The sequence below is a fragment of the Ambystoma mexicanum genome, chromosome 3q, assembly GCF_040938575.1.
Source record: "Ambystoma mexicanum isolate Mex_15411 chromosome 3q, UKY_AmexF1_1, whole genome shotgun sequence".
Taxonomy (NCBI): Eukaryota; Metazoa; Chordata; class Amphibia; order Caudata; family Ambystomatidae; genus Ambystoma; species Ambystoma mexicanum.
The window spans coordinates 597,942,304-597,954,460 of NC_090926.1; the positions used below are offsets into that span (position 1 = coordinate 597,942,304).

General features: G+C 48.0%; 1 protein-coding gene across 2 annotated transcripts in view; it reads right to left on the reverse strand.

Moving 5' to 3' along the window:
- The window catches only part of ARHGDIB (Rho GDP dissociation inhibitor beta), a 177,689-nt gene extending 166,999 nt beyond the window's left edge, over nucleotides 1–10,690 (reverse strand). Inside the window, exon 1 of one of the 2 annotated variants that reach the window (XM_069654457.1) lies at nucleotides 10,394–10,690. The gene's annotated coding sequence lies outside the window, so the exon portion shown is untranslated. Of the gene's footprint in view, nucleotides 1–9,841; nucleotides 9,900–10,393 lie in introns of those variants that run through there. The other variant, XM_069654458.1, reaches the window with a different exon arrangement.
- Nucleotides 10,691–12,157: the final 1,467 nt, after the last annotated feature.

A 12,157-nucleotide genomic window follows, 5' to 3' on the forward strand; every position in this document is an offset into this window, starting at 1 on the left:
TAAGCACAGGTGGAAGTTCTGAGTTTGGGAAATCCCTCCAATGCCCCCCAGGAATGTCCACCTTAGCTTCAACAGTTCGAAGTACTAATGAGAGCTCCGAGGCCAATTTTGGCACTTCCAAGAAGCAGGACCATCCCTTATTTTCTAGTATAATACCCTCAGGCAGGAGGGCCAACTGAGGAAGACCGCTGCTTTAGATGTTTGGGGGGGTGGGGGAATCCGAACAACTGCATACCTCTCATATGCCTCTTTGGGGTGTGGGAGAGGGGGATATTTGGACATTCAAGCTAGAACTGGAAATGTTCTAAAGTTACCATTGAATTCATTCTGCACCTCTGTCCCAAAATGTTCCTCTTCTAATTTTTAAGGTCAGGAGATGAGAGATAAGATTTGGCAGAGGAAGTTACTCTGTTTTTAGATGTAAAATGATCAATTAGTAATTCTCAAACGGATATTTTAGGCGATTAAATTTCGAAATCAATATTCTATAGTCCGAAACTATTGTACAATACAATTCAAAGTGTTATTATTAGAGCTCTGTCGTGTAGCACTTCTCTGTACCCCATATCCAGGGGGCGCAATGGGCCTGTGCGTGGGGAAGAAAGGGAGTAAGTGCAGGTGTGTCTGTCGTTTCCCCATTGTCTGCTGGGAGAATGCATGCTCTTTATGCAGGGGTATTTTGCCAGCTTATATATGTAGGTGGCTGTGTTAGCTTCGCTGTTACTGCCCCCACCCTCGCGAACACCCTACCTCCATTCTTCTGAGAAAATCGCTCCTACGCTACCTTCAAGAAGCTGGTCAAGACTCAAACCTTGTGATTCAATAAATAAAATTAATGACACACTGTGTCTACAACTTTAGCCACCATTTTACCCCTGAATTTGCTTCCTATGCACGTTGGTCCTCCTACTACTAATTACGTCTCTTCTGTACAAACGCTGTGATACCCTAGAGTTTGGGCGTTACGGAAATGCCATAAATATATAGGGCAGAATACAACTACCCCACCCCTTCGTGTATACATTAGAAAGCTGCGTTTGTGAGGTAGGTAGGAAGAAGGTTCAGTGGAAGATATGGAGACACTACCAGAACATACCTGTGCACGTGGCAGATCAAGGAAAAGATAAACAACTAGTTTGCACCAATTTCTGGTGCATTGGGTGTGATGAGGAGGAGGAGGTGCGTGTGGGAGCCGAGAGGGAGGGGGTCATTGTCATTAAGTGATATAGCTGGCCAAACAGATGGACTCTGTGAGACTGTTTTGTCTGGCTGAGAGTAGGGGTGCAAAACGTTTCAAACTACTAGCCAGCCGTACAAATTCACTTGTCGCCTTGATTTTACACATGCACACAGCACACCATTTCCTACTTGCCAAGAGTCAATTACCACCATCTAATGTCAGGTGCAAATTCTGCACCCCGGCCTGAGATTAGATTTTCCTAAAGGGAGGGGAGGAGAGGCTGGTGCAGTTAATTGATGTACAACGCCAACAGTTTGGGCTTTTGTGTAGGGCTGGGAAAGGCCCTTGCCAGGCAATGCCATAGTGTTAACTGCCCATTGTTGGTAGCAGGTATACAACGTTGCGAGTACCTGGGTGTCTAATAGTAGTGCCTGGGAAATGTCTAATACAGGACTTCAGTGAAGGACACTAGTTTTCATATATAGAGTAGCTGAAACCAGGTCTGGTTTAGAGATTTTTATTACATCAGTATCGTGTTTACTGCTCGTCATTAACTCTCATAAGACTGCTTTGAAAAACACTGGCAGGCCCTTCGAGAGCAACATTTGATAGTAGGGCTTGAATAAAGCAAGCTGAAAGAGTATCCATGAGGAAGTGTTTCTGGTGGGGACTGGCAGGAACTGGGTGGGAACGACCATAAGAATTAGCATGGCCAGTCAATGGGTGGGCAAATAACCAAACAACATCTACAAGCGTTGTGTCCCTTCTCATATGCCATTTCTTCCCACCTGTACTTTAATGCAATAGTTTCAGCTAAAAGGTGGCTTTGCAACCTAATAGCCCAGACCAATGCCTAGTGCCCTGCAGGAGCACATGGGTCAATAATGAAAAGCTCTTGTCCTCACATCACTCCTAAATCAGCAGTGACCTCAATCACACAACTACTTCAACTCTTCAAGTGTGCATGGGTCGAGGGCAGGCTATACTCTTCAGGTGCAATGGGAGCTAGCACAGAAGAAGACCTTACAACAAATAGGGCAGTGGTATAAAAAGAATAAAGTCGAACAAAGGTTCTAGAAAAAAAAGAGCACAAAAAAAAAACTAAAAAAAACAAAAACAAAAAAAAACTACAAACCCACTAAGCAAACACATTAGAACACACTTGCTTAAAGGAAGACAAAATATGTTGACTTGTAATAAAGGGGACACTGAGTCTGAAGACGGGTGTTCACACGCAAATTACAGCAGCAATATCAAGTTTACTGAAGAGGTATTTAAAAAAAAAAGGTAGACATGGGGGGTCTCACTAGTCACTAGGGTCGTTCAAGGCAGGCCAGGAGGAGAGAACCACTTCAAATACCTTCAATATGTATTCTTGGGGCTCCACAGTGTTGAGCAGGCTAGGTCAGCATCAATATGCTTCTAAATGAATTGCTGGCTTCAAGACAATCTAATCAGGTCCAGACAGTCCAGCGATGAGGTGTAATATTATAGCGGAGATAGTCTTGAATCCGGTGAAGAGCAGGTAGTTGATGGGTCGAGTCACCGACTTGAATTTGTTCGAGTGAGCCAGTGCAAAGAGGTCGAATGAAGCAATTCTCTTCTTCAATGGCGACCATCTCGAAACGTGGCTGGAGTGCAGGCAGGCAATGGGTTAAGTCAGTGGCCTGATATCAGACATAAAATCTGTGAGTGTTAAAACCAGCTCTTGGCTCTTGGTGCATGCAGCAGCTAGAGAAATGTTGGTTGAGCCATCTTGAAAAAATACATCAGAGCGGTTTCTCGAGTCCCGTGTGCTGTGGAGAAACCACACCCAGGGTCGACAAGGCAAGTACTTTCTTCTACCCTTGACAGCCAGGAAGGTTTTTAGAGTGCACCTACTGGGAATGTCACCTCAAGTGAGCGGGTTCCTGGTTACCAGTAGTCTCAACTACGGTAGGCCTTGGCCAAGCAGCAGGTCACCAAAAATATGATTCAACGAGAGGGTGGTAGGGGTCTTACCCCTGGTAAATATGGGATACAAACCTGGCTGCTGCTTCAGAGTACACTGCCTGGTGATGTCATTTCCAGAATGCCTGGTCTGCAGGAATTGGGGGAGATGGGGCTATAGGAAGTTGGGAGCCCTTTGGGAATGGAGGAACACTTCTGTGGAATGATGCTTTTCTCCTGGCTGCTCCAACTCTACTTACCACCCTGGTTTGAGCTCTTTTGGTTTGAGGCGATGCACCTCTCCCTACCCTATGTGGGCAATAATCTTCTTAGACGGTGACAAATCTAGGGAAGACAAAGGCTTTTGCTGGGGCACAGCCCAAATGGCTGCTTGGGGTTGAACTCAGTCCCAGCCAGTGAATACACAGGAGGCACCGAGAGGAAGGACACTAAACAATGACAACAAATTGACACCAAACAGGTTTTTCCAATATAACTGCGGATCCTAAGAGACCAGGCGGCAAAATGTCAAGTTGCAAGCTACTAGCCAGGTATGTCACGCACCTCCTACACAGTACACAAAGCACACCAGGTCTTACTCGTCAAGAGTCAATCATCTGTAGCCAATTGCTAGGGGGAGAGTGTACATTTTGAGCCCTGCAAGACTGTCATCATTACCAGACATGGCTTAGATTTACATTGGTTTTAGAGCACACAATTATAGAACACCTCAGCGGCAACGTGCTCACCTAGGAAGCAAGACCACATGAAGCAACAGAGGTTCGATCCCCGGGTCCGCACTTAGAAACCTCTGGGTATTTAAGCGCGTTACAAATACGCAACTAAGAAAAAACAATTACGCAAAAAATAAAAAATCCTGCAACAGTGCCTCCATGCCCGCGGGCTGTGTGAGCACATTAAAAATGCAAAAATAAATAAATAAATTATAGGACCAGGTGTGTCCATGGCAGATCCTGGCTGTTGGAGATTTGGGCTCCATCAGTCTGTTGGCGGGAATGCATAAGACACTTTTTACTGCTAGGTTTCCAAACTACAGGCAGTTGATGAGGGGTAATCAGGAAGGCACAGCAGAGTTGCATACTTGCACTATCCTTTTCGGCAGAACATTATGAAGGGAGGGTGGGATTATCAGACCTCACTTTCAAAGACAGATCTACCCACATACTTTATTAATAAAAAAAAAAAAGCTGGGGGTATTCCGTCAGACATGCTGCGGGGTTCTTTAAAACCTGTAGGACAATTATTCCAGGTAGAGAGGACAATTAGTTAAATGTTGCACCTATAGAGATCTATAAAATAAAACCTATAAATAGATATGCAAGGAACAAGTTACAATCCCAGGCAGGCAGCTCAACTAGATAGTGTAGCTGCTGTTGTGATTAGTGTGTAAGTGTAACTGATATAGATCAACAAGGTGACTTCATGTCACTAGTAAACCATGTTTTGAACCATACCCTATTTAACAACACAGCACATTCTAGGAGTGGACATCAATAAATTAAAAGGGTTCGAAACTGCCAGAAGATGTGCTCTATTCAGCTCCTGCATTGGGCCTAGAAGAGCCTGGATGTCTCGATACCAACATCCCGAGCCAACTGGTGCCAAGCAGACATACGTGTCAGACTACGTCTGGGAATCTGCGTAAAAGCTGAAAAAATAAACCCTTAAAGGACATGTAAAACACTCTGCACAAAGTGATGGTTACTTCTAATTTGGAAGTTAGATTTGTTGCATATTGTGTAGAAGAGCCTCGCTGTGCAGGGGGGCGGGGGGAGAGAACAAGAACAAGCATTGCTAAAGCCAACACTTAGGGCTTTTGTGTAGGCCTGGGAAAGGCACTGACCAAGCGCTGCCGTAGTAGTATTAACAGGCCATTGATGTTAGCAGATGCAAAACGCAGTGAATGCCTGGGCATCCAATAAGCAGTGCCTGGCAAATGCCTTACACGTATACACGAGACAAAACTGTTAGCTTTGCCAATGCTCGATTTTAGAAGGACTTCAGTGAAGGACATGCACAGTGCTTTTAATTCGTGTGGCTTAAGGCAGGCCTGGTTAATACATTTGTATTACAACAGAAGTGAGTTTACAGCTCCAATTAAGTCACTAACTCTCAAAAGACTGGTTTGAAAAATCACTGGCAGGCATCTGAGGGCAACGTTTGATGTTAAGGCTTGATTACAGCGAGTGCAAAGTGTTTCCATGGGGAGGTTTTTTGAGCGGGATGGGGCAGCAACTGGGTGGGAACATAACTAAAAAACACCTGCAAGCTGTGTGCCCCCCCTCATATGCCATTTCTCCCCATCTGTACACGAATGCAATAGTTTCCGCTTGGGTGGCAGCGGAGAAGCAATCTGTGGCATTAAAGAGACAGTAACAGGTATTAGTGCAGTAACAGGAGGTAGCATCAAGACGGAGGAACTGACAGAAAAGAAATATACAATGAATAAATGCGAAAGCAATTGAAAAAGAGAATGTAAAACGTGAAGAGGTAAAGCAAAGAGGGAAGAGACAGGATTTAACAGAAATAGTCAGCAATAGATATAACACGGGAATGGAAAGCGGGGGCTCAAAGAATGTGAATTCTTGGGTGCATGCCACAGTGGAGGAGAAAGCAAAAGTCATCCTCTTACAGGCACTCTGTTCACGAGGCTGGACCTCAATGGTCAATTCCTGTCAGAGGGAAACCCTGATGCCCATGAGTTCCTTCCAGCTCCTGCCGCATGAAGACCAATTTCCACCCCGGGAATAATCGTCACCCATATCGAGGACTTCAGGATGGAAGATGGTGATGTCATGAGTAATTTGGGTCCCCTAAAAAAAAAATGTTTTAAAAAAAAATACAAATAAAAAAACTGCAGGTGACGGCTTCACTTCCAGTAACATGGCGCGTTGGGTTAACTTGCCCGTTTCAGAGATTCCCATGTGACGGGCAGGTATCCGGTGCCAATTCTGATCAAAAACGTTCCTGGGTTGTGAGCCAGATGTAGATCATACTAAAATCACGCATGACAGACATGGTATTTGTTACACGAGTAGGTCACGTGTTCTGATCCCAGTGGGATATTTGCTGGTTACTGCACACATAGCGTAGATATAGTCACAGGCTTGTGTAATTTTGAAGGTGCTCGTTCTGGAAGGTGCAGTCCTAGCTTTATAAAAGGGGAAAATATCTGGATACAGGTGTGGGAAATCCATCGAGAGTCCCCTAGATTTGCTTTGTGTTACGTGAAGTTGACACAGCACTGTCATTTCCATGCTCTCCGGCGCTCTGGATCCTTAGTGATGTGTGCGAGCGTGACCCTTTTGCTTCACCCAATAAGCTTCTCCCATTTTGTTTGGGGTGCACTGGTCAGTCCCTGGGGCTAACAGAGGAGCGAATGGGTCTCCCTTTGCTTTTCACCTTTAGGTTTTACAGTGTAGCACAAGCTACCTACAGTGGAGTGCTACTGGGATAATGTGTGTCCCTTTTATTGTCCAATTACTTGCATGTGTAATTAACAGGATGGTGGCAGTAAAAGGTTTATTTTCAGAGGTACAGCAAGGCACCTTCATTATTTACTGTGATTAAGTGCCATATGCCTAAAACCGCTGCACAAGCCCTATTCTTTGCGCCACCTTCCTTCCTTCCTTTTCAGATCAGGAATTGCCTTATGAGGGCATGTATTTACAAAGTATTGCAGCTCTTGATTCGTCGAGTGCTTTGTGTAAATGTCCTGGCTGAAATTGGGCTGTGGGGCCGTCTGGTCCAACCCCAGACTTCAGTCGGGTTGTTTCTTATGTTGCTGTGCATAATGGGGTGTGGCAAGCGGCCCCTTATTGGACAGCCTCCGCTGGGCGGGGCATGCCCTCTGTCCGAACCACAAGATCCAAGCATCTGAAGCAGGTGGACTATACCTAGAGGACTACTGCTGTGACCAGCACTGGACAAAGAAACCATCATGTTACAGCCCTTTGCCTTCAATTTGTCTGGGAACCCTGAAATGCGTGCCTTCCACCTCTGGGCTCATTAAACCAACTAACCAACCCAATGTCCAACCCTGCTCTGGATCCATCACCGTTTCAATGTCAGTCTACATTTATCCTGCAGCTGACTAGCTTGGGGCTGCAGTTTTTCAAAGGGCTGTTCCTGCCTTATTGCTGGCAACTCAGAGCTCTGATGGAAACACATCAACATACTGCCCTGACGAAAGGCTTTCTGGAACGTAAAATCGGACTGCGCTGCTCCAGAGAGCCTGCCAATCCAGACTTGGGTCATTGCAATGTTCGCTCCCATCTGATGCTCCCAAGGGGTCCTCCCATGTTGCCGGAACCACATTCAAGACATCTTCACCCTGCCCTGGGGTCTTTCCCGAACCAGAGCTACCCCCTGCATGAAGCTTCGAACCTCCTACCGACAAGTCTATGTTAAGCTTCATGGTCCCCACTGATTTCCTGTTCTAGGGCGTCAGTGGTGCTGCAAGTCACAGTTCAAGATTTCTTATAGCTTTTTATGCACCCCTATACCTTTTCTTGTGTAAAGCCCTTACGTTAAAATTAGCCAACTATGGGGTCAAAGGTAGCGGACATCGATCCCTAGAGATATATCATCTGTAGGAACCCTCTTGAAGAGGCATCTCTTGGACCTACTTCCATAGAACCTTGTTGGGATAAAAGCTGCACAAAGTACCATCCATAGGGAGAAGACAAGGGCCTCCCAAGGAGAGTGCAGATACTCTCCCCAACAGTTTCGGGGTAACATTTGAAACACTTTCTGAAGATAGCCTGATGTTGCTACACTGGTACACATGGCTATGCCTGCTGATTTGGCAGCCCTGCAAGTGTCCCTGGCTGGTGAGGGCAAAAGACTGACTCCTCTTTCCTCAGTGTCCCAGCGAAAAGCCGTACAGCACTCGAAGAACCAGTAGAAGCTGACTTTGGTGCTCTATGCAATTTCGAGACCCTGCGAGTATTCGGAAGGCCTCTTCTAGAGTTGCAAAAACACAACACAGCAGCCTTCCACACAGAGTTACGCCGACTCAACCATCAATTCTTGTTCCAAGCTTCTTCGAGCCAAAGGAACATTGCCGCTTGGCAAACCACACTGCTTGGTTGAATCCAGTTAAGTCTGTTTGGCGTGCCCAAATGTTTGGCTTGATGCGGCCAAGACCTTGAAAGATGCTAAGGTATAGAGAGATCAGTGGGCCTCTCCCCTTGGCTTTGGTGTATGGGCCCTAGTGGCCTCAGACATATCCATGAACTTGTTTGAATTTTCTACAAGACTTTAACTGCAGACTCCTGTTCTTCAATACCCAGAAACCCTTTTCTACCAAAGGGTGTGCTCTCTTTGTCCATCATTACAAGATAAAGTTTGCCTTTTTTAAAATCTTAGGTTTATTAAATGGATTATACTTTTGTTTCATTTTAATGCTTACTGTTGTCTTGGGTGCCACCTGCCCATTTTAAAAATATTTAAAATCCTAATTTCAAAATCCAGGTAGCAATCGCTTATTGTGCTACATTCACATGCATTAGATGGCCGGCGAGAATGACTGCGGATGCGCGTCACGCAAGCCCCTCTCAACCCAGGATTCACAAGGAGTTGGATATTAAAATTGTGAATATGTGTTTGCTTACCTTTATTACGCCTTAGCCACTACCAGAGAGTTTGGTCAAGAGCTAGAACCCCTCGCCAGAGTCGGTTCGGAAAACCCCCTTTAAATCAAAAGGAAGAAGCACATGACGGGCACCGCCCAGACACGAAGCATCGGTGGGTGAATGAAATTCCTTGAGCCCGATTCGGTCCCCCGGTAGTCTAGTCGGCTGAAACCGATCCGTGGGAAAGAGCAATAGAAACGCCTATTTTATTAAAGGTCCAATCGGCAAAAGATGCTCCTATTGAGACATTAAGGGGCTAAATGCCAGCGTAGCATAAGACATCGCCACCCGCGCCTGCTTTTTCATCCAACACACTGTGGCATGCTAAGGTTTGCAGGGGGATTCTTGTAATTGGAGGAGCCAAGGCACCGGTTCCACTCCAGAATGGAAAGCAAGGCTGTCTATATTCCGGCTGCCCGTGGCTGACGCTGTCACCCATGACATGGGTTTGGCAGGTCACTGACCTCTCCGGCTGAGAGGCCAAGGTGCGGATGGGAGGTTGTCACTGTGAAGGCTCTCTCCCGTGCCCCCCCCCCCCCGATCTGGCCCTGTGGGGCGGCGGCCCCGTTCCCTGGCTGTGCGCACGTGTGTGTCTGTATGAGCCCAAGTGCAATCAATCAAGCGCAGCGGAGCTCAGATTTCGTGTCACGTTATGCCACCAGGTGGGCTGCGGGGTCTTTATAGTGAACCGGTCAAATGTCACCCCTATGCAAGCACCACAACTCGCCCTCTGAGATAAAGCGACTAAGAACTGGCGCTCCCACCCACCTTACAACCCCATCGCCATGCCAACTCACCCACCTTACAACCTCATCGCCATGCCACCTCACCCACCTTACAACCCCATCGCCATGCCACCTCGCCCCATGCCACCTCGCTCCCACCCACCTTGCAACCCCATCGCCATGCCGCCTTGCACCCAACCACCATACAACCCCATCGCCATGCCACCTCGCCCCATGCCGCCACGCTCCCACCCACCTTGCAACCCTATCGCCATGCCACCTCGCCCCCACACACCATACAACCCCACCGCCATGCCACCTCGAGGCCATGCCGCCTCGCTCCCACCCACCTTGCAACCCCATCGCCATGCCGCCTCGGTGTGAATAGCCCCGCCCGGCAGATGCTCTATGATAATCCAATTAAAGAAAATAACAGATTGAAGGGATTATTCTGTGGGGAGCGAGTTACCCATTACACGGTGACGACCCCCCCCCCCCGGTTGAACACGCCCAATCTCAGAGACGGGGGGTGGGGGTGGAAGGCTCCCGGAAGAGCGACCACATGTCAATATAACACCCTGCATTCACCGAAGCAAGGCTCCTTGTTCGAACAATGCCGGTCACCTGATTGCACGAGGAGTGTGGGTTCAAATTAAGAATTGTGGGTCCTGTACACCATTTCACGAAGACCGGCGTTCACACACCGCATCCCGGGAGATGACAAAGCAGCGCCGGAGACTCCCCGGCATCCAGGCCAGCTGCATATAACCCCGGACACCGCCCCACATTACGACCGCTGACATGCTGCAGAGCGCGGCTGCTGCGGCGCCCTGTTGCCAGAGGGAGGACAGAAACATGTACGGCGAATAGGTCAGAATAAACGAGCCGTTTGGGGCGCATACCTCTCTGGGTGTTGGCTGGGCTCCCCTGCGTGTCCGGGTGCTAGCTAGGCGCACTCTTCCTCTGGCTCTTGGCGGTTGGAGGGGGGAAGGAAGTTGGTGAAGAGAAAAAGCAGCGCCTTTGGTGGGGACAGGCGTAGACAGGAAGCGCGAGTCATGCTCGCTAGATGTAGTCGATTTCTTTATCTCAGGCGAGCGGACTGCACCAGGGAGCCCGGGTGGGGGTGGGGTTCGTGACAGAGCACGGAGGGGGCTTCTATTCTCTCTCTCCCCCCCGAACCTGCCGCCTCGCTTATAGGACCCCCTTTCGGCGTCCAAACAAGGCGCCCTTTATGCCCAGAGGGGCTGCCGTTAACAGCCTGTTGATTTAGAAATGCCTGCTACAACGGAAACCTAAAATAACAAAAAACGAAAATATGTATCCAGCTCAACACATACCAGACGTAAAACATGCATTACATATCTGATACCCCATAATCTAACCCCCAGATACAGCATTCCTAACGTAACAAATACCTGATGCACAATATACCAGGTTTAACAGGTATTGTAGCAAATACCCAATAGATCATATACCTGACCTAAAAATACCACAGTATTATTCGCTTAACATCTTACACGTGGCCCTGCTCTTCCTCGTCACAGTCCTAACTAATGAAAGCCGACTGTCGGTTTTATCCCCAGACCTTTTTCAGCAAAAAGCATCTTAAATAAAATAATTTCTTATTTTAGAAATTATTTTCTAAATACTCCTGGAGGGTACGAAACTCGACTAGTCATGTGCCAACACCCAAGCAAATGGGGCAAGCAAGTACCCACGGGGAGGAGAGACAGGAGGAATAAGTCATTTTCCGCCTTGCCTGGGTAGTCATCCAACAACCTACCTTGCCTATGCAGGCGACCTTGTGGTCTTAGACTCAACATATATTGGGATCTCAAGATCTGCGGTGTGGTGACCTGCCCCCAGACACCAGGGCGGGTCGTACAGGATACCGGGAGCAACCGGTAAAGACAATGGCCCTCATTACAACCCTGGCGGTAAGTGAAAAACGATGCCGGTAAATGATTACCGGCAACGTTTTCCGCTAGGGCCGATCATGACCCGTGACCGTTAACTACGATGCCATTAGCGGCATCGTACTTAACGCTGCCGCTAACTGCACCAAGGCCGCGCGCACGCGACCTGCCACGCCGTAAATACCGGCATGGCGCAAAGGTACGCAAATCACGAACCAAGCAGACATGCTCCTAACGCCATCACAAAGCCTGTTAAGTACCTTACCGCCATGGTGCTAATTACGCCATCGCGATCCAACCGTAAATGGCCATGTGCAGTGTATACAGCTGCCACAAGTGCACAGAATCAGCACAGGTGGAGGCAATACAGACTCAGCAAGTACAAAAAGAGCACACCCCACCCCTTCCCACACCCAGTCACACTCCACAATAATTCCAATAGGACTAGCAATGTTGGGGCTGGAGGACCTGATAGCAATGCAAGTGCTACACACAGGCAGCCCACAATCCCACGCATCAGAGCCAGTCCATTCAACCTCACCGCTGAGCAGATCCACACCCTGTACAGTTTGGACCGGGACACCATCACCGCCATCGTAGACATGACACACAACAACATCGTCAGCATGATAGAAACACCCACCGCCATCCCACCCCTACTGAAGGTAATGTCCGTGCTCCACTTCCTGGCCACAGGCACCTACGAGCACACAGTGGGGCATTTGCATGGCATTTCACAACCATTATTCT